We start from the raw sequence: 22,649 nt of genomic DNA, 5'->3' as shown, positions 1-22,649 counted from the left end.
AACAAAAATGACTTCTTCTTAGAGGCAGCATCCCATGCTTTTTTACATGCCCCATTGACAGGATCTACAAAAACAGGTTCTCTTATGCCATTGTTTTTGGAAAGTGCACATTCTGTTGCCATGATACAACATTCTATGAATATTGTCAAGGCTGCTGTTCAACACCTAAATCCAGGTCAGGTTATGGTATTTATAATGGACAAACTACTATTTGCTATTGCTAAAACAATACAACAGAACTTCCCCGACATTCATGGTGAGGGCAAATTATTCTTCATGTTTGGCAGAATGCATGTTGAAATGGTTGCATTCAAGATATAGGGAGAAGTTGATTCGTTGATCAAAGCTACACACTTTACTGGGATTAAGCATGCCCATCAAATCACAACAGCTACTATCTATATTCTGCAGTACCAGATACAACAGATAGTAAGAAAATGTCTCAAAGAGAAAAAAACCTTTGGATTTCACAGCAAGGACTGAAAAATATCAACTGAACAATCCCATTTTCAATATAGGTCACTTGTTCTTGAGTTTGGAATTATGTGACTTCAGCTTATATGATCATTCTGAGAAAAATATCCCCAAGTTCTTGGAATATCTTGTACAGCTTATACCATGGGTATTTGTCCTGGATCGTGTCAACTATGGCCACTGGTTATCAGTTCACACATGAGATATGTATTGTTCTTTACCAGAAAGGCACCCTGCACCACACCAAGAGTTCTGTTCAGGAGCATTTGTGGCACACAAGACAAAGTGTGCATTATCTGCTACGGTGTTATATCAAGCTCATGAATAGGTCAATGCTTTTGTTAAAAGTAGTAAAGGTGTAGTGCTGTTAATAGACAACACTGCAGCACTAAGGCAATGGATGATAGCAGGTCCAGAAGTATCCAAGATGATTAAAGAATTTGAAGGCTGTCAGTAGGTAAGGAATCCACAAAACATTAGTTGTAAGATTTTGATTATGGGCTGGGATTCTTCTATGTTAGATGTCTGTGACTTGTTTGCAGTAAATATGAACAAAAACCAATAGCACACAATCCATTTGTTTTAAAATAATATACTCAAAACAAGTCAAACATGTACAAAAATTATTTACACTATACAATATCATTGTATCTAAAATTCTAAATAAATCTCTGTTTGTTTTATTCTGTTATCACAACATAATTAGTGACAAATTCACTTGTGTGACCTCGTGAATTACCACAATTATATACAAAGCTTTAAATAATGCTCTTTAATGTCAAAATTCCACACAGATGGGTTAAATTAATTTAAAGCATTGTTTAACAAGACAAATTTTCCTTTATCTCTGTTAAACTATGAAACTCATTTTAGATATCACACATTATAGCTAAACTAGCAATCATGTCATTTAACTTCACTTTCACTAACATTTTTTACTTCACTTTTTTAAACTTAACTTGTGCTCACTTGGTTTATATATATATATATATATTGTACAACTGAGGTCTAGAATTTTCTACAAAGACAAGACACTGTGATGTGATAATATTCATTTTTTATAACAACAAATACTGAAGGTTTGGGTAAAGTAACATCAAATTACAACAACTTACTACACACATAACATGACTCTTAAAGTTATATAATAAAGTTTGTTATAATTATCACCTTACAAATAATTAACTTTAACATTATTGTTTTGAAAATTAAATAATCATTAAATATTAGATCACTAAATAAACTAAGTAATAACTCTTACACTTAAACAGTTTAGTATATCCAACAGAAGTACAAGTGTCTTTGCACAAGGAGGTCTCTTACCTGATGACAGCCTTTAAAGGCACAGGTAGCCCTTTCAGTGAGAACAGTGGTGATCTAACTTTGAACTCATAGGATATTATGTATCAAATGTAGTGGAGACCATTAAATGTGTACACAATCCAGAACAAAATCAGTATGACTTCTTTCTTAAAGAAAGGTTTGTACAGCAATCTAAGCTAATCAAGAAACTATTTCAAAAGAACAAGCCATCACTGTTCTCTAAAAGCATGCCTCCTCCAAGTCAGAAAGCCAAAACTTACAGCACTGAAAGATGACCGATATTATTCTCAAAATTATACATAGTATGTCAATCCCTGAAAGACAAATTTGATTATTTCTTCAAGCACAAGTATCATTCATGGCATTCTTTAGGATTTCTTCTGACTCTGGTAAATAACCAGCTGAGCATAGGCCCATTGGAAAGCAATGCAGTGGAAAGAATGGGATACCTGCAAAAGATATCTTAAGATGGTTCTGAGCCATCCATGCTTGCTGGCAGGCAGAATACGACCATGGATGAAAATACCATGTGAAATGTATCAGGGTTTCAGAGATAGAATGAACAGCTGCTTCTATTACATGATCAGTTACTGCCTCCACACAGTCATTCACAGATAGGAAACTAATAACCTGAAGATCAGGTTTGAAAGAGCAGTGAAGGAGAGCCAGTCAACCTGCTCTAACTTCTACCATGGCACACAGGTTAGTTGACATAAACTGCAGCTAATCTCATTAAAATGATGGGGAAATGATCACTGCTCCATGGAACACTATCAACCTTCCAATAAAAATGAGAAAAAAAACAAAAACAACAAAGGTGAACAGACAGATCCATAGCATTTAAAGACTGACCAAAGGCATGAAAATAGGTAAAAAGGCCAGTATAGAAGAAAGATTGTAATCTGAGAACAAACACTCCTCAGAACAACTTCCATCAATGTCTGCACTACCCAAAGTGAATTATATTGATTAAAGTATACCATGATGAAGAAGGGAAACAGCAACTGTTCTATGAAAGTATCAAGGTCTGACTAATCACAAATTTCTAGTGAAGACATGTATGGAGAACAAATAGTGATGGTACAACTCACAAAACTACAGACAGCTACAGCCTCAAGAATTTATTGAGTAGTATTGACGTGGAGAGTATGTGCTGCTTAACCAGCAGTGCTACACTTCCATGAACTTGTCCATCACACAGCCTGTCATTCATGTACCACAAAACTTTCAAAACGGTGACAATGTCAGCAAACCAAAAGAAAATTTCTTGTATGGAGAGACACACAGGATGACAGGTATCAATCAAAGCCTTAATATCATCTAAATCAGAATAAAAACCTCAACTGTTCTACTGAAGGAGAAGAATCCTTGTTTAAAACCATGACAATTTATTTAGTTGAAAGAGGTCTATAGAGCTCCATGAAACCTGCTTTAAGATAACTGGGCATATCTTTAACAGGAGGAAAAGACTAAAGTAACTGAGAACATTACTGAATAATGGTTCTGCACCTTGGGGCCAAAGGAGAAAGACCTGAGAAGTTATTTAAAAAAATTTTGGGGACAAAGACAGAGTAAATGTGGTTTTGTCAACCCTTGCATCTGCATAGTGAGTTAGGCTTTATTTGGAAGCACAGAAAGATCTAGCTGTACTCTTACTGTAGCAGTGGAATGTTGCATAGCAGCAATATCCAAAATGTAACTGCAGGCAACAAATTTTGGGCTTCTGAATAAGATATTTTGTTTACAGTACATAAACACTGTACTTCTTGGAAATACATTTTCAGCACAGAAAAATTATAACTTCAGATACTGTACTTCCATCCTATCAAAAAACTTGCTAGAATCCTACACTGATTAGAAGGAGGGACTGGTACAACAGAAGAACAAACATATCCCCACAAAAACGTCCAAATGATACCTTCTTAGATGAGAGAATTAGATCTGAAGACCTAAAGAGAGGAAGCACTCCATTTCTGATTCAGGTATCTCTTTGCCAATTTGTGTAATGTGTAAAAAATCAGGATAGAAAATGTTAAGAGCACATTGAAGTGGAAAATAATGCAACAGGAAAGTGATCCTAACTGGAGAAAGATATAGTAACTCAACCCCACACTAAGAAAAGTGGATAAATGAGAATGTATCCTATGGTGTAGAATAGCTAGGGCACAGCAGATCATACTCAGCAAATAAACTGTACCCAAAACCTCCTCACAGTGAGGGTAGGATGAAAATCATACCATCTTCACCTCAAATCCAAGAACCTGGGGATTGATAACCATCCTGATTTCTAGGTGTAACACAAGATTAATTCTGATCTATTGATCCAAAAATGACATCAGGTATTTGAAGAAAGTCTATTGCATGCAATCAACTCCCATGACCATAAAACAGGTCAGAACCATCCATAGGTGAATAACATCTAAGTAATAAAAGAAAGTGAGGAAGAGCCAAGGATAGAACCAGAATAACCCCATGTACCCCTGCTGTGACCCATAATACAGAAGGAAGCACCAGAAGACTGTAAGGAAAAAGGGCAGGATGCATGAGCAGATGAAAGTACCTATCAAAAATACCTTTCTTATCTATAATTCAACATTTATTAGGCAGAGAGTTTGTTTAGTTTTGAATTTTGCACAAAGCTGCATGAGGACTATCTGCACTAATTTAGCAGTGTAAAATTAGAGGGAAGGCAGCTAATATTCACTACCTATTGTCGACTTTTGAACTACTCTTTAACCAATGAATATAGGATTGACTGTCACTTTACAACATACCCACAACTGAAAGGGCCAGCATGTTTAGCGTGATGGGATTCGAACCTGCAACCCTTAGATTACAAATGAAGTACTTTAACCACCTGACCATGCCAAGTCTAGGTGGAGGAAACAGTGCAAAAGAGAAACAGATGTACTCCCAAAAACATCTGAATTATACCTTTATAGATGAGAGATTCAAATTGGAAGATGTGAAGAAGTAAACTGCTACACTTCTGACCAGATATGCTCTTCTCCCATCTGTTAAGATTGGAGAAAAAAAGTGGGAAAAGGACAGGATCACAACCAAGTGGGTGAGAATTGAGGAAGTATAAGTATCTGAACCCTTAACTAAATATATGAAAGCCAATCCCACAAAACAGAAAAGTGGGTTGACAAAGGTGGCTTACTGTGTAAAGCAACTAGGGCATAACATTCTCAGTAAATCAACTACATCCAAAACCCATACTGCTAGAAACCAACATCTATGCAGGAGTAGGATGAGAATCATACCACCTTCACCTCAAGCCACAGAGCCTGGAGAAAATCTAGAACCACTCCAAAGATAGCATGTGTTATATAAGGAATGTCTAAATCCAAAAACCTGACACCCAGTATCAAAAAGGGATTTCTATGTAAACAAAATCTACTCCCCTCAGCAAAACCAACTATAACCACCCAATAAACAACAACATTCTTGTACAAAGGTGTATGAAGGAGAGCAAAGTGATAGAACCTAAACAATTCCTCTTACCCCTACTGTGGCCCACAACAAACTTAAAGCACAACTGAAAAAGATGATGAACCTTGAACTTATGTGAGAACTGATTGGTTCACTCTCAGTACAAAACCCAAGTGCAGGGTACCGACATCTGAACAAGGAGAGGATGAAGTCTCCCAATTGAATGAGTAAACTGCAATTCACCATCTCACTCCATGGTAATTGGATAATGCTCACTGGAGTACAGCATGACATCTACACCAGTGGAATGTCACTGCCCTTCTCTGTACTAAATGGTATTGTCATTTTTTTGTGTGGAACACATTCAGTAGAGTGCCTCCATGATCGACCACCCCAGAGGTTTGGAACTGGTTAATAGTAATGACTTCCGTATTCCATTTGAAGAAAGGGGTGTGTGAAAATGCACAGGAAAGTCTGGAGAAACATCATCACCTGAGACAGTGCAATGGGTGATCTTAAAACCCTATTATGAAAAGTAGACTACTCCACTTTATTCAGTCAAGGTATGGCAGAGATGGGCATCTATCCACTTCTGCTTTACCCATGAAGCTCATGGGTGGTACATTCCAGAATGGGCAAGTTTATGAAGCAAAATCATGAGGTTATTCAACTTTAAGTGACCTTGTAAAACATCCCATCTAAATTGTGAACATTATGATGCCATAGAAGGGAAAGTGCAAATCAACATGGCTATAAAGTGTGGATTTTGAACTGTACAATACCTGGCCAGCTACCATTCACCATACAGCAAAATCCATGTAATGAAGATATGAATGCTTTGGTAGAGGTTTGAAGAGAGTTAAGAGGTGAGAGAAAATAAAATAAAGCATTAATATAGACTTGCTTAGAGTTGTACTGAAGCTTACAGAACAGTCACAGGTGGAAGGTAAAACAATGAAATGATGTAAATAATAGGAGATTAATGTGTTAGGTGTTGTATGCATGTACAATTGCAGCAGTTCCTCCAATGGCAGACAAAGATGAGAAATGAGGGAAAAAATGAGGTGTTAACTTTTATGAGAAATTACTCTGAACAAATTCCTGTGGGAAGAGGGCAAAGAGGAGCAAGCCAACTGGATCAAAGTACAAACCCACTAGTGAAGACAGAAAGAGATGAATCTGGAGATGAAGGAGATTGTCAAAAGATAAGAGTCATGATCAAGAACCATGAAAGAAAACCATGTGGGTAATACAGTAATGAAGAGCATATACCAGACATAGAAGCCATACTAAATTGTGATGAGGACAGAGGTAAGCAAAGCAGGTAAAAAGGAGGAATAACCTTCATGTGCCACAGAGGTTTTCAGGAGAAAAAAATGATCCAGATAAAGGAGAAAATAGGAAATATGTTTTAAGGGAATGGTGAAACATAGAATATGAGAAAAGGTTTGAATGGAGGTAAAGTAAGATAGGACCACATAAACATTCTAGTCTGGAGTAAGTTATCAAGGTGAATGATGAATCTAGAAGGAACAGATTATTATGGTAAGAACAGGTGAAGCAAAGACTCTGTGGTAATGGGAAAGATGAAAGGTACAGGACAAGATTACCTGATTAAGAGTTATATCAGAATTACCAGCACAGTATGTCAGATAGCTGGAAATCCCCAGGCAAGAAACCATGTGTGAAAAACTTTTAATTTCCATTGATATAACTACATCGAGTAAGGATGTATCGACAGATCCAAATGGAATGCTATGCAACAAGAGAAGCCTGATCTCATTGTCAAGAACTGGAGAAAAGCTAGGCATGAAAACAGAGAACATGAACTTGAGAATGTAGAATTGGGGACTGGAATTGATGAACGAGGACAGAAAATATGGGAAGAGGTACAGGAGTGAACAACTGGAGTTGGTGCAAACAAGGAAACCATGGTTAAATCAGCCAATAGGGGCTTATCAGAAGGACCTAGCACAGTGGTATGGATTAAGAAAACCACCCATTAAAGTAATTACATAGCAGAATAAACATATACAAATTTGTGTTAAGGCACTGATAGTCAAAGCCTGAGGATGAAACACCAGGGGACAAAAACAGGGGTAATTTGTGATTCAGGGCAGTGGTTTATACATGAATATGAAGAAAAATCTCACTAACAGCCAAGCCACTAGAAAATGAGAAAATCATGGACCACTCCATTAGGGCAGGAAGGACAATACACTACAAGATTAAAAGCACTTGGAACATGGCATGCTATTAAAACTAATGTGGTTGGTGTGGGTCCAGTAAAGAAAATCCAATGTACAAAAACAGAGTGATCTCGACTGCATGCCACATTGGAGATTGATATATACCACCACCATCAAATTGTTGGAATGAATTATCACCAGACAATGTCTGGTTAGAGTTAGGAAGTGATATAAAGTCCAGTGGATAATTAGAAACTCAAAGACATTCATTTGTATGTGCTGCTCATTAAAAGTCCAAGACCTGAAGCTTCCACCAGTTGTTTGCCACAGATAGCCTAGTTGCTTTGTGCCAATAAATACCAATCATCCAACTAGTCAAAGCTAAATGGTGATTGTTCCATACACCCCAGCCATGAAGGAATGTATCCGTAAACAGATGTTAATTGCTTCCTCCTAAAGCAGGGCACCCACCTTTGTACGAGTCTTGTCCAGCTACCAAAGATCATCCATTATGGAAGGAGGAAATGTAATAGGAACACCCAAAGGATCCAAAACAAAGTTCCATTTATTATGCAGAGTTCCCTATAGGGAATGCATATGAGTATGGTCTAGTGGTACCAGTGGTGTCATGAAAGCCCACAATTCCAAGAGTGATAGAACCTCAGATGCAGAAAGTGAATGCATGGCAAATTAATAGTTCCATGGAATGAAATTGGAGAGAAGGTTGGGCACGACTGAGGTGTTTGTTGTAATAAAAAATACCCAAATGGATAAGATATTGGGTAGGACAGAAGTAGGGCTTCTCCAATTTCATTAACCAGTATACCCAAGCAACATCAAGAGGGATTTGAACTATGACTGTCCAACACCTATTTGAAACAGACAAGAAGTAGCTGAAACCAGCCCAAAGAGCAGGATGTAAAATTGTATCACCATCCATGGATGAAAGAACTGAAGATACGGAGAAGACTATGTTGTGCATTGGCAATGTCCACCTTTAAACCTGGAACTAATGCTCACCAGAGGTTAAGCTAAGAAAGGTTAATGGAGCAACTGAGACAGGACAAATTGATGACAGGCCTCCAGTCCCCAGTTTTCTTGAGAACAACAAATAGTTAGGAATAAAGACCCTGTATTTGATGGGCAACAGTTTTGATAGTCTATTAAATGATGAGGTCCTGAACTGCCTCTGACAGATACTGACAAACAATTGGATTCCAAGGTGGAGGGAAGAAAATGGGTACAGAATATAGGGGACGTGTGGCAAGAAATGGGATCTCAAATTCTTCTAACAAAACTTGAAGAATCCAAACATCACTAATGAGAGGACACCAATGATGAAGAAAGGCTGCAAGTTGAGCTCCTACTGGGCCAGAGCCCATCAGGTAGTCATCATTATTATTAATGATGTCCATCATCAAGGGAAATGGCAAACTGAGGCACTTCAAGAAGGGGGGGGAAAGAATGGGAAATCATAACAGGTGCCACACTTGGTTCCAACTGAGACAAACAGGCTACCAGATGGGAAAGGTCACACTGTTGTTGGACTGATGACACCCAAAATTCCAAAGACTTTGTGATCTTATCAAAGACAAAACTCCATAAAAACAGGACTATACATAAATCCCAGAGATAAGGCATAAATAAGAGAGGCCCTTAACAAGGCAACATCCTGACCCAGAAACCACATATGTAATGCCAAAGCTGAAAATGACAAAAGAGCCAATGTGAAGATAAGGAGAGAAAGAATGTCCCTTGGAAACCTCTAAGGATTTCTGTGAAGAATCTCAGATTGGAGATGAATAGTAAAAGATACTGCAAAACAGTCATAAGGCTAAGATATAAATGGAAAAATTGGACATGGATTAAACTGATAAAAGATTCAGGGCATGCACATCAAATGGGTAAAACAGAACCTGACAGTCACTGGTTGAGATAAGAACAGCCTGCATGATAATAAAGCGACAGCAGACAGATGCAAAGCTCATGGGTATGAGGAAGGCTAATGCCATCATTTAAATGGGAGGCAAATTGTTTAGTGTGGACCCAAATGTAAGGGGAAATGGGAAACTAAATAAGGTTGGGAAGAATAAAGATAAAGCACCTGACAAAGTGGTGACATTGACTTTGGAATTCATGCTTAAAGAGTCAACAAAAAGGCAAATGTATAATAAAAAAGTGACTATAATAAGGTATAATTAAAGTAAGGTAATTGTAATGAAAACTGGATAACTTACAAACTACAAGCACTGTGTAAAAAAACTGTCTAAAAGTGAAAGCAGGTAATAAAAAAAATAACCCAAATTGAGAAATAGGGAGATGGTTAACACAGAATTTTTGATATGGTGCTTTCAATGAGACACATGTTGAAATCACTTGATTCCAATAGTAGTACTAGAAAGCTTGTGTAAAGAAAAAGTTCACATATAAGGGAAAGCAATAAACAAGAATAGCTAATCTTGTGAGTGGAGAAAGCACCATATCAAAAATTCTGTGTTAACCATCTCCCTATTTCTCAATTTGGGTTATTTTTTTTATTTTGTCACATTTACTTTTTCAGTGGTGCAAATATATATACATATCTCTGTGTTTTGTTTATTTGAGTTTTAGAATTAGTTTAGGCTTTAATTTTATTTTGATTTTGATTTTATATTCTGCAATATTTATGCTTAAAATCTTTCCTCTCAGGTTAAATTCTGTTTTGTTTGTCTATTACTGGTTGGCACTTGTTTAATGGTAATGTATTTAACTGTGTTTATTCTATACTTCTTGTTTAAAATTTACTAGTATTTCATTATGATTTTATTTCATACTGTTATATTGTGCCTTATTTTGATTTTAACTGTATTTCATTTTGTTTAATTATTTTTTTATAATTCAGGCATCTCTACATCTTCTTGATTTCATAATGGTTCATTTCTATTATCTTATATTGTGCCTTATGGTGAATTATAGCTTTAATCTTACACTTAGTTCTATTTAATTTTGTTTATAGATATCATTGTACCTTTTATGTAACCTAAAGGAAACAATTGTAGCAGTTTACAATATGTAATTCAGACATTAATGTACAAGAATGGAAAGACCCTGAGATAAGAAAAGGTAAGTGTGGCAAAAGACTTAGTCACACTAACTAAATTAGAATACATCTTTATTCAGATATAGCCACGTAACATTTCTAAATTTCCACATGCTTTCTGCTTGCAGTCAACCACATTTTTGTTAAAACATGTATCAAAATCATTCAAATGATTACTAATCTTTTAACTCTGGTAGAGTACATGAGCCAATGACTATATTACTGTATCACTCTGACACTGTGTATGAGACTTATGGAAATTCCGTGAACCCATCTTAAGGAATGTACTGGATACTTGTATAAATTGATATAAATTACAGGTTTTTATACATTTTTGAAGAAAGTGTTCTTTTTCAACCACAGTAGCCAGTTATAAGCAAAAGGATTAAAGGCCAACCAGTAAGACAGACTTGATAAGACATTACTGTTATGAAAGATTTCATTTACTTATTCATTCATGCAAGTTTATTTCCTTTGCCCTATGAGTCTGATCTATACTTACCCATCCTTAGCTTGCATTATTGCAAATACTTCAATGTTTTTTCATGGACATAAGTGAAACTGAAAACCATACACCATCTCTACACTGGATTATAATAATTTACTTCACTCTATAAATGCAGCTTAGCAAACTTTCAGAAGTAATATTTATCATAAAGTTTAAAAGCAAAAATTAATATTACAATTTTTCCTTTGAGGGATGGTTAGTTTCATTTTTCTCAAACAATTTATTGTTTTACATTTCTTTAGCACTCTCCAACATCATTGTTCAGGTTGCTGTGAAAAATATATCTACAACAAATAGTAATGAAATATAAATAGCTATTTTGTTGCATTGTAGCATGTAACTGATCATGTGACAATCCTTCAGTAACAGAAGTATGATACACCCTCCTAGTACTGCTGACTCCCTTCATGCTGATTATTCAATCATCACTTCAAGATTAAAAAAGAAAAGATGCACCAGTAGTAAGAGGAAGGGTAGGAAGTATGAGAGTAGATGGGTATCTAGTGACAACACATTTTCAGTATTGAGAAATGTTAACTTCCAGTACAATACATATCTCTTCTCATATATAGCTGAAATCTCATGCTGAAGTGGTGGAAGACCTATGCAAAATTTATCTGGATTAGACCTTTTTAGAAAGGGCCCATAGGGAACCCATGGAATAGTACAGCAGTGCACATGTGGGAAACCTCACCACATTTATGCCAGAGCCCACTCTTCACCTGTAAAGAATGAGAAAACTGAAAAACAAGGACAGTGCAGAACCTGCATCAGCTCACAAATGTGTTACATGGTGAGGCAGCACCAGGAATGTGTCAGGGCTGTAAGAAGAACTAAGGCCTGTCAAGCCATGGTCTGACTACTTTTTCATGGTGTGAACAGATACTACTTTTTGTATTAAAAATTATTCTTTTAATGCAATATATGACATTGGGAGTATACAATATTTGTAATTAAAATAGCTCAAGATTAAATCTCATAATATTAAATTTTTAAAACTTTTCTGAAGGATGCCCCTCCAAAACACCTAGAAATGGCATGTGTAGTGTGTTTTGCACACATTTTGTCAAACCATTTAGCATGGGCCTGACCACTAATAAATTGCTTCCTCCAGCAATGTGTCATCTAGGTCTTACCATTTTCACCTAAAGCCCAGTGAGGTTGAACAGGAATTTATAATTTGAACTGCAACAGAGTATGACTTATGTTGGCTGGTCCTGCTCCATTCCAACACCATACCACCTTGGAACTCAACATTCTAGCAAGGGTAGGATGTAAAAAACCCAATCGGAGGATGAACTATATTACACACACAAAACACTACTGCCTTACTCTCTAGTGAGTGGAATTGGCAATATTCAGGATGCAGCCTCCATGGACCAGCAAGCCATCAGCAAGAAACTAGTTAATGACAAGGGCTCTCATGTTCCACTAGAAGAAAAAGGGGATGAAAGCAAGTTGGGGAACTTAGGTAAGAAAAACCTCCCCACACAAAGTTAGAGTGCCAACACAGTTAGATGAAAGAGTGATGTACAAAGCTGAACAAAAAATGGAAAGTAGAAGAATAGAAGAGAGAGAGGATAGAAAATTCACAGAGGAAACCACTAACTGAATCAACCAGTAGGGCACCACCAAAAGGACCCTACAAGTAAAAGGTTGATCTATTCCTGATTAAACACATCCATTGCTAGAGTTGATAAATGCAAAACAGGAGACCAGAAGAGGAAAAGCTTGGTATTACAATAAGTGGCTAAGACATTGATGTGATACATGCACAGCCTTTGAAAAACAAGAGAATGGAGAGACTGCTCTGTGGGGAAAATGTTGTCTGCACATGAGAAACAATCTGTGACAGATTCTGGGCACCCAAAACATAAAAGCCCACAAGGTGAATGTGTGAAAAATGGACAATTAGAAGAAACTCAAAGTTTTGAAATAGAGAAACCAAGATGAAGTGCCCCTTTGCAACTGTTATAAGATACCACATAATAATTACTACGTGGATCATTACCAAATAGCCATCACCTACCACTGGAATAAAATGATCCAAAGTCCAACAAACCTCTAAGAGTTCCAGGATGTTCATATTACAGACAATTTCCCCACAAGCCATGAACTCAAAAGCTCAAAAGGAGACAAAACATTTGCTTCACCCCAGAGAAAAAGATGAAGATCAAGATGAGAGGAACATTCCCTGGAGTGTTAAATCAACAGGTAAAAAATATCATATAGAGAAGAGTAAAGATAAGTAAGAAATCCCACATGATTATGAATGTGTGAAAATTGTCCACTGACACTAACAGATGATATAATAACCTTCAATGTTAATTTAACATACTTAAGCATAGACAGTTTTTCTGTTATTTTTATGCAATATTATCTATAGTACTTTCTCATTATTTTCTTCAATCACTGTACTCCTATATACCTTTGCCTTTTTTATGTTTTATAATAAAAATTCTTAGTATTTTGTAAAATTAAGCCAAGTTTCACAATTTCAGGGGGAAGTGGCAAAGATAAACATGAGTTTCAAAAAGGCTTTGTGCTAAACCCAGAGAGAGAGCCTTAGCAGCTCACCCATGGCCTGATATATTGAAATTGCAAATACATCTGCTGTTTTCATTCTTATAGACAATAATTAATGGAGCAGATGGAGGCCTGAGATATGTGCCATTATCTTTCTCTTACTTTAACTAAATAGGTCACATGCCAAATAGTTGTCTAACTTACCAAATGATCCAAGTCATTGTGTAATGTTTCTACAGTAAATGTCCAAAAGTTTAATCTCCTTCAGGAACATGATGAATTTCATGTTAATGTAATGTTGTTTTTTGTTGTTCTTTATTAATATCAATAATGTAAGTAAGAGAAAGAAGAGCCAAATACTGACCCATGAGACACTCTACTAGCAATAAGTCCAGTTTGATTGGACTCCATAAGTAAGAACTTTGAAGTTTTGCACTGTCAGTTTCGGTTTAGTAAATGCTCCTAAAGTTGATGTAAAACAAAATGCTGACTAATTAAATAAAAACAACATTTTGAAGTTATAAGGTTGTTTATTTCTAATATTAACACCCTATGATTCAATTAACTAATTTTTCTCTAACCCTTTCAAAAATGTGATTCTCTTAGCAAATCTTTTGTTTAGCATCTTATCAAACACTTTTTTTTTTATATGTAAGTAACCAAGGTCACACCTTTTCCTCCATCTAGGTGACAAGTAACATCCTAAAAAAAAAAAAAAATCACAGATTAGTAAGGCAATATTTTTCTTTGTTGAATCCATGCTGGCTTTAATTTTGTTATCATATCTCACCAAATACCTTAAATAATTTCATAATGTGACTTAACATTAACACACACAGTAATATATCATTTCGGTGTCCCATAGTAACAGCATACTTTTATATATACAATAGTGTTGTTATTTTTGTAGCCTCTATTGCAGTGGAAACTTTCATTAACTAATATGTAAAGATTTAAAAGCAGTGTCAATGAATTGATATAAAATTTAATATCTTAACAATTAATTCAACTTTTCATTACTTACAGTTGATAAAATGCTTAACAATAATCTCCAATACTCATGCTAGGCTGAAGAAAAAGATAACATTGATATGAACACGAAACAATTAAATATTGATGCTCTGTATACAGGAGGTTTTTAGTTTCTTTTTGCAAAAAATAGCCAAACCTAAGGATAATCTCTTTTACTCCTAATCCACATGTCTGTTTGATACTCCCAGGATCACATTCTAGACAATCCTATTAACCAAAAGTTTATATCAGGATCTGAAACATTTCAATACTTTTCTACCCCTGCCAAGGAACATATAAAACTTGGTACTAAATAGTAGAGCTGCTAGTACAAAATGAAAGATTAGTGACACTGGTAAAGTATCATGCACTGTAAGATAAGGTTGGTATTAATTTCCAATCTGCATTCTCTGTTGAAAGTTTAGTCTAGTATAAAGTTTGTGATCAATGATTTAATTTACATCATCATCCATGCTGATAATGAACATGTGTCCAAAGTACAAAACCTATGTGATTAAAATAAATGTTCTATTCCTCTGTTTGTATGGAAATAATTCATAATTTCTCTTTTCAATATAACATGCCTTACTTTTAAATCTTTTGAACCACATAATTCAACTTAGTAAAATCAGTTTATACAAGTTTTCTGTGAATACTACCTAAAAACGAAAAATTATAATATTAAGTCTAGTCATTTTCTCTACTTTATATATGTTTCCAATTTAAATTAATGGCATCATTATTTCAGTCTTACTAAACACTTTCAAATAATTTCCTTGTTTTAACTACATTTAAAAACAATAAAAAAATGTAACATGTTCTAATAAAATTACCAGCCAATGAAATCCATAATGATATAAAATTATGAAACTTGTAAAGAAATACTGAAAGACTTTTAACTATCATGTGAGATGCAATGAACAACAGATCTTTCTTCTTTATCAAAATCAGTTTTTTAATTTACTTTCAAAGTTATTTTTTATTCAGTATTTATATATTGACAACAATTTTAGTACTTATTTCATATACTTCACAAATTACGCTTTCTTGTCAGCTTCAATATTCCAATATTTTAATGTACTTTTCAAATGCACTTCTAACTAAAAAAATCCCATCCCAATAGATTTATTTCATATATTTATGAATCACAGTTTCCAGATGCAAATCGCTTTTTTTTCTTGAGAGTTCTTGACATCTTGATGATTTAGATGGATCTCAATGATATTTAGTAGGATCCCATGATTTCAACTAAAACAATGGTGGAAACAAACAGTAACATGTATAATGAGGTCTATTTTAAATTGCATTCCTCAATAAACTTGGCTAAAAAAAATATAAAACTAATATCGAAGAGTATGGAAAACACTAAATTTGAAAAGATTACAGAAACTGTGATTAAACAGGTCTTTATGAACTTATGTTTGTTTGTTTTTTGATCGAGTAGGAATAGGAATAAAAATTATTGAATTTCTATATCTACAAGCTGCTCATTTTAACCTTGAGTGAATGTTTTGGTGTTTCTAACTTTATACACAATAGCAACACAAATAACTAATGGATTTAACATAAATTATAATTTTTACTCATAATAATACAGTAAATGCTTTATTATTGGGGAGTTACTGTTCTAAAGTACAGTATTTTTGAATCACCTATAACAATAACAGTTACAAACAGCAATAAGTGACTAAAAACTGGAACTTTTTTGCAAATAAGAATGTAAACAGAGTCAGAACAGTACTACTACCATGTAAACTACAATGAACACATTAATTTGAAAAAATTGAATCTCCCTTGTAAATTATTATTATGACTTAACATTATAGTACGTAGTAAAAGCAATGCTATGACTGACACTATTAGTATTATTGCTATTTGGCATGATTAATTTACACAATTAATTTTTAATGTTATTTGAAGCCAGTTATAATAACCTAATGTATATTAATTAACATAATATTATTAATCTTAACATTATATGTTTACCAAACATCAGTGACAGATTTAAGGTTGTACTGTCCCAAGGACTAATAATTTTTTGCGGGCCTTACATCCCATGTAATTTTACAAATAATAAAATTATCAATGGGCCCCCATAAAGACCATGGGCCCTGAAATTAAGACTTCACTAGACCCTTCTTAAATACGCCATTGCCAAACATACAAGATTAAAAACTTAATAATTATACATACTTTCCGTGAGATGCAACATAAATCCTAATTGAACCTCCTGGAAATAAAACGTTATCAATTACCAACAATGGAAACTGTCGAGGAAGTTTTATTGTGGACGTCCTCATGTTTACACTATAGCATTTGCCATCTAGTGTCAAAATATAGTTTTACTCTTTTTGTACCACATCTTTGTTTTACTCTTTTTGTAGGCCTGGCATGGCCTAGCGCGTAAGGCGTGCGACTCGTAATCCGAGGGTCGCGGGTTCGCGTCCGCATCGCGCCAAACATGCTTGCCCTCCCAGCCGTGGGGGCGTTATAATGTGACGGTCAATCCCACTTTTCGTTGGTAAAAGAGTAGCCCAAGAGTTGGCGGTGGGTGGTGATGACTAGCTGCCTTCCCTCTAGTCTTACACTGCTAAATTAGGGACGGCTAGCACAGATAGCCCTCGAGTAGCTTTGTGCGAAATTCCAAAACAAACAAACAAACAAATCTCTTTTTGTACCACATCTTTGTTTCACTCTTCTTTTTTATGGTCCAAATAAATAAAGGAACAAACCTGAAAACTTTATTGTTTATCAACATATTGCATACCCCTTAGAACTCTACACCGCAAAAATAAAATAAAACATTTAAACCTATAAAAAAAATAAATATTCATGTACATTTAACACTCCAGTATCCGATCATTTCAGGTTTCACATATACTCTATCAGTTTTATTTGTTTGTTATCAAATGCAAAGTTACACAGACGACTTTCTGTGTTATATCAACTTCAGATATTGAAACCCGAATTTTTAGTATTATAAACAATTAGACTTATTGGTGTACCATTCAGGGTGGGAAGGTAGAAAGGCTCAAAACTTCGGAAATGGATATCAGTGCAGTGAAAAAATACGAATTAACACAAAAAATAGACATGCCATACGTTTTCTACCTTTTTATTTTGGAATAAATCTTTCTCATAATTCTATATTTATACAGTTATATGGTTATATGGTGCAGTTCAATTACTCATTCATCATGATATACCCATTGGTATGCGTATTATTGGTAAATTTATTCTACTACCAATCCCTCGCTGTTCTGCGACATATCTGTTTGTTTGTTTGTTTTTAAATTTCGCTCAAACCTACACTAGGGCTATCTGCGCTAGCCATACCTAATTTAACTGTGTAAGACTACAGAAAAGGCAGCTAGTCATTATCACCCACCGCCAACGTTTGGGCGACTCTTTTAAGAGCGAATTGCCCGTAACATTATAATCCCACACACGGCTAAAAGGGCGAGCATGTTTCATGTGACAGGAATTCGAACCCGCGACCCTCGGATTAAGAGTCGAGCGCCTTAACCACCTGGCCATGCCGGGCTCTTATAATGATAATGACCCCAAACACTTCTCCAACCAATGCAGAAATTACTTGGCTGCAGGAGTCGTTCAAATAATGCAACGCCCGCCACAGAACCCGGATTTAAACACAACTGAGCAGAACTGGAATTTGATAGATCAATAACTTAACAAATAAAAGTTACTTCCAATGAAACTTTATAAAAGTTTCTCATAGACATTTATTGTAAAATCCCAAAGAACATTTTGATTAAATATGTTGCAACAATGTCCAAAAGACTGTCTGCAATTATTAAAACAAAAGAGAGACACACAAAATATTAAACGTTTGCTAATCTCATGCACTGCAGTAACAGTTAGTTCAGTTTCTTTTTTTGAATCTAAATCCTTGCAATATCTGAGTTTTATGCCATTCCAAACGAATCCGATTTGTTCCGGATTAGCGAACGATCCGGAAACCCTATCAGACGTGTTTATCCCCATAGACAAGTAGTTCTCTCTTGCACAGAACTTGAATATAACAAAATTGATATTTACCCTTGAGATAATGCATGAATTTGTATATATGAGTGTTTTGTTATATTGTCTTCACACATGTTATATGTCTTCACAATTTTGTTACGTTATAATTATACTATCATTGTCAACCAAATGCGTAAGAATATCTGACTAAGAATGCATATAAAGAGATTCACTTTGAGGTTAGCGTGGTCACAGGTTATGCTGGTCCCGATGCAAGGATCAACTACGCCAGGGCGGAATTCTCATCCAGCCCGCTGATCAAGTTTATCTATGCTAACCATAGAACACTGAAATTAAAGTAAGTTGTTCCCCAACCAAAAGTCCTGTTAGCCTTTTCTCAGTATTCCTCAGGGGCGTCGACCCAACCATACAACCAGAAGAAATCAAACAAGCCATAGAATCTCAAATCCAGGCCAAGTTACATGCTGTACATCGAATTTTCTTCAGAAACACCAAGCTACCTACGTACTTCATGATGATAGTGACAACGTCGAAGTACAGTACTGACTGTATTTTACGTGACGGGTATTACTATCACATATTTCACTTTAAAGCCGAACGCTCGAATCGCCGACCCTTCAACTCGTGGTCAAACAAAGTACCCAAACAACATAGACAATCAACGGAAAACTACAGAAATACCGCCTAGTCCAGAACAAGCCGAAAAGAACACGAATGCAGATTCAGGCAACTTAACTCCGAAGACGACAACTTCCTCTGTTAACAACACATCAAGACTTAACAATCCAAGTAAGACAAGTGATTGTTGCTGCCTGACCTCAGTTCCAGTTTCACGAAATACAACCACCAGCCAGACTCAGACCATTCACATGACGACTATTGACGCGTCAGTTCAAACAGAGAAACAGGCCACAATCACTTAGAAGACACAAACGAAAATTGCAAGAAGAAAAAAAAAACATCCCAGACCGATGAAGAACAATTCACTGAAGAATAACCAGTTGATTCACCACCAAACTCACGTGTTTCTCTATCACCACTGGGCATCAGGTGTGAACGCAAGTTCAACCTGAAGTTCTCACCTGTTCTACAAGACCGCAGCTAATAGTTTTCCTAGTTACCAGACAACCAGCCACATGTATACCATTGCTACAATCCATCAGTTTTCTTTTTACTTCAAAATGTTTCAAAAGCCATTATTTTTTTTCCAGCTACTTCCGGGCACGGCCTGGGTAGATTTTTCGGCGCCCAGGCCGTGAAAGTGGGTTTTCTAGGGGTACTTCCGTTTCCCTTCACAGCTAAATCTCTAGCATTGGATCTGTAGATCCCAGCCAAGGCAACATTCTTGCCTAGTCCTGAAAAGAGCCGTTTAAGTCAATTTTAAGTCAATCTCGAGTCAATGTTTAGTAATTGCTAGCCGTCAGGTTATTTTGGCCACGGGCTCTGGCCTGTCTTACTTCCCTTATTCCACTCTTGTCCAGGTCTCCCTTCTCTCACGTCACTTTTATATTCCCCACCTCACTTCTTCACCTTAAGGAAATTAAAAACAAAATAAAGACGAACTTCCATGTAATGTTCAATAATCTTTCACATGAGGGAACGAAGAGGAACCACAATGTTCCTCACCACCCCAGCTGGAGAGAGAATTCTTCAGCCTTCTCTCTCTCTAAACTAAACCCCTGCCAAGTTCATTTGCGTTTAGCGTGATCATGTTTTTTTTCATTACGAGGTTTTGGTTCGTTTCATTTTTCGTCGATCGCTCGAGCTGACCAGACGTCTCTTCTATAGCTCCTTAGAAGTAGTTTGATTTTTGATTTGTGTGAACTATCTTTATCAACAGTCCTTATCAGGACTATGAACAATGTATAACGAAGCAGCACAAATGTCTCCAAGCTGAAGATGGAGCAGTTTCCTCCGTTTTCTGTCGTGCAAAGGCTTCGTATATGTCGCCGGGCTGCTAGAAAATCTCTCAAGAGATCTGTTGACTCTGCCGACCGTAGCTTAAACTCGTCTTTATCTTCCACGGAAGATCTCGTCCCTGCAGACTCTAATAAGCCCCAGGCCACTTTATCGTCGCCTCGTCGACCACTTTCAGCCCCCTCCACTCCTGGCAAGACTGCACCACCAGAAGTATCAGTCTACACCCACTCTTCAATCCGTCTAGTCTCCTACAAGCAAGTCCCCAGTCAATTCTGCCAACCCTAAAACTCCCCCTGCTATAATCATTGAAGGTGTTTCAGCTGTTTACCGCCAGCCCGACGTCGCTCAAAAAATTTTAAAATGTTTTCAGACATTTAATTTACAGAAATAATCCTCCCGAAGAGGAGGATAGTTATCATGTATTCTCATCCGAGGCACTATGCTAAATTATTATCTCCATGGCCTGGATCCTCCTTCAAAGGATACAAAATCACTACGCACGTTCCTGGTGCCTTTCAGAACAAGTTTCATGTAGTCGTACGTGGCATTCCTCTAGACATCATCACAGATGATGTAAAACTCTAACTTATTGCCACCAATATTAACGCACTTAGTGTAGAACGGATCAAATCCTTCAAGACCGGCCTCCCTACCCCTCTTGTGAAACTTGCTCTCGAAGATCAAGTTGTAGCCAACAACCTCGTTGTTAACGGAATAACTCTCTGGTTTGCTAAATACCCTGTCGAGACTGCGAAAACTTCGTCAGCAAATGTTGTCCTCCAGTGTTTCAACTGTCAACGTTTTGGTCATACTCGTACCGTCTGTAAAGCCTCTCCACGTTGCGTTCGTTGTGAAGGTCTACATCACGTGAGTAACTGTCAGAAGCCCCATCAGAAAACTACGTGCAGCAGTTGTAATGATAATCACGCTGCATCCTACCATGGTTGCCCTAAATATCAACAAGTGTTAGAACTAAAAAATTTGGAACTTTGTAAACCAACACCCTCGGTTGGACCTTCTAGCAATTTCCCCAGCCTTCTTGCGACTAACACCAAGCCTGTCCAGACGCAGCATGTCAACTATGCAGCAGCCCTGAAACCACAGAGCCCAACTGTCAACAGGACTGGAGCACAACAAACCTCGGAGCCTACCCCCAGAAATTCCAAAGGTCTCGATAATGCTTTCTACGAGCGGCGTGCTACTTTTGTTGCAGATGTTGTTCTCCTGGTGATCAAAAAACAATTCGAGTTTACCTACCAACAATATTCCTGGATAGCCCAATCTTCCAAGTTCTTCTTGGACGTCAAAAACCCAGATCCACACGTCATGCATCACTGGATTGAAACAAGAAGACCGACTCCATCCCCAGGTAAGTATTATGTTGTTTTTTTTTACGTATTAATATCCAAGGTGGCCTTTATTTTAAGAAATATGTACTTTTTGCCCTCTGTAATTCGCTGATATCATCTCCATTAATGAAGCCCTATTAAGTAGCCATCACTCTTTCACTCTCCCTGGTTATAAAATTTTCTGTCCCCCATTCTGCCCCCCACCAGAGGTATCGCCCTCCTTTATAAACATAACTTAAATATTAAAGTTCTCAAGCCTCCCACTCAGCCCCTTAACGAAAATATTTTAGCTGAATTAACCCCTTTTAACTCTCCCATCACTCTAGTCTTAATTTGTCAGCCCCTCACAGCCCCAACTCTGCTTTTTCACAATACGCCCTTTCTCTCAACAAACACTCCATAATCCTTGGTGACTTAAACAAGCATAAATAATTCTTTTGCTGCACTAACAATCACAATGGACTTACTATTCATAATTTTTACGTTCGAATAATCTAACCTGTATCAATAACGATCATCCAACACACACGCATGGTAACGGTTTCCAAGATATCCTTGGTCTGGTTGTAGTTACTCCTAATCTTCTGCCTCATACTCCTGACTTTCAAGTTAACAATCACATTAGTAGTGATCACCTTCCTGTTTTCTTCTATCTTTTTGATAATTCTACTCGCTTTTCCCCTCTCACATCCCCTACCCTTAACTTTTCTAATTCCAAATGTGATGCTTTCAACTCTATTCTATCTAACACTCCTTTCTATTTTTCCTCCCTTAATCTCTGGTTCCCAAGTCCTGGACGATCTGGTTCTTAAATTTACTAAATCTATTAC

The 22,649-nt window shown here is 36.5% G+C and overlaps 1 protein-coding gene and 1 long non-coding RNA gene across 14 annotated transcripts in view; one reads left to right on the top strand and one right to left on the bottom strand.

The window, feature by feature from the left end:
- LOC143256930 (lon protease homolog 2, peroxisomal-like) overlaps window positions 1–16,851 on the bottom strand; it is a 106,570-nt gene extending 89,719 nt beyond the window's left edge. Inside the window, 1 exon segment of the mRNA XM_076514818.1 lies at window positions 16,739–16,851. The gene's annotated coding sequence lies outside the window, so the exon portion shown is untranslated.
- The window catches only part of LOC143256934 (uncharacterized), a 496,333-nt gene that overhangs the window by 43,037 nt on the left and 430,647 nt on the right, over window positions 1–22,649 (top strand). The window lies entirely within an intron of this gene.

The sequence above is a fragment of the Tachypleus tridentatus genome, chromosome 7 (assembly GCF_004210375.1).
Source record: "Tachypleus tridentatus isolate NWPU-2018 chromosome 7, ASM421037v1, whole genome shotgun sequence".
Taxonomy (NCBI): Eukaryota; Metazoa; Arthropoda; class Merostomata; order Xiphosura; family Limulidae; genus Tachypleus; species Tachypleus tridentatus.
This window is presented reverse-complemented; position numbering and strand designations above follow the sequence as displayed.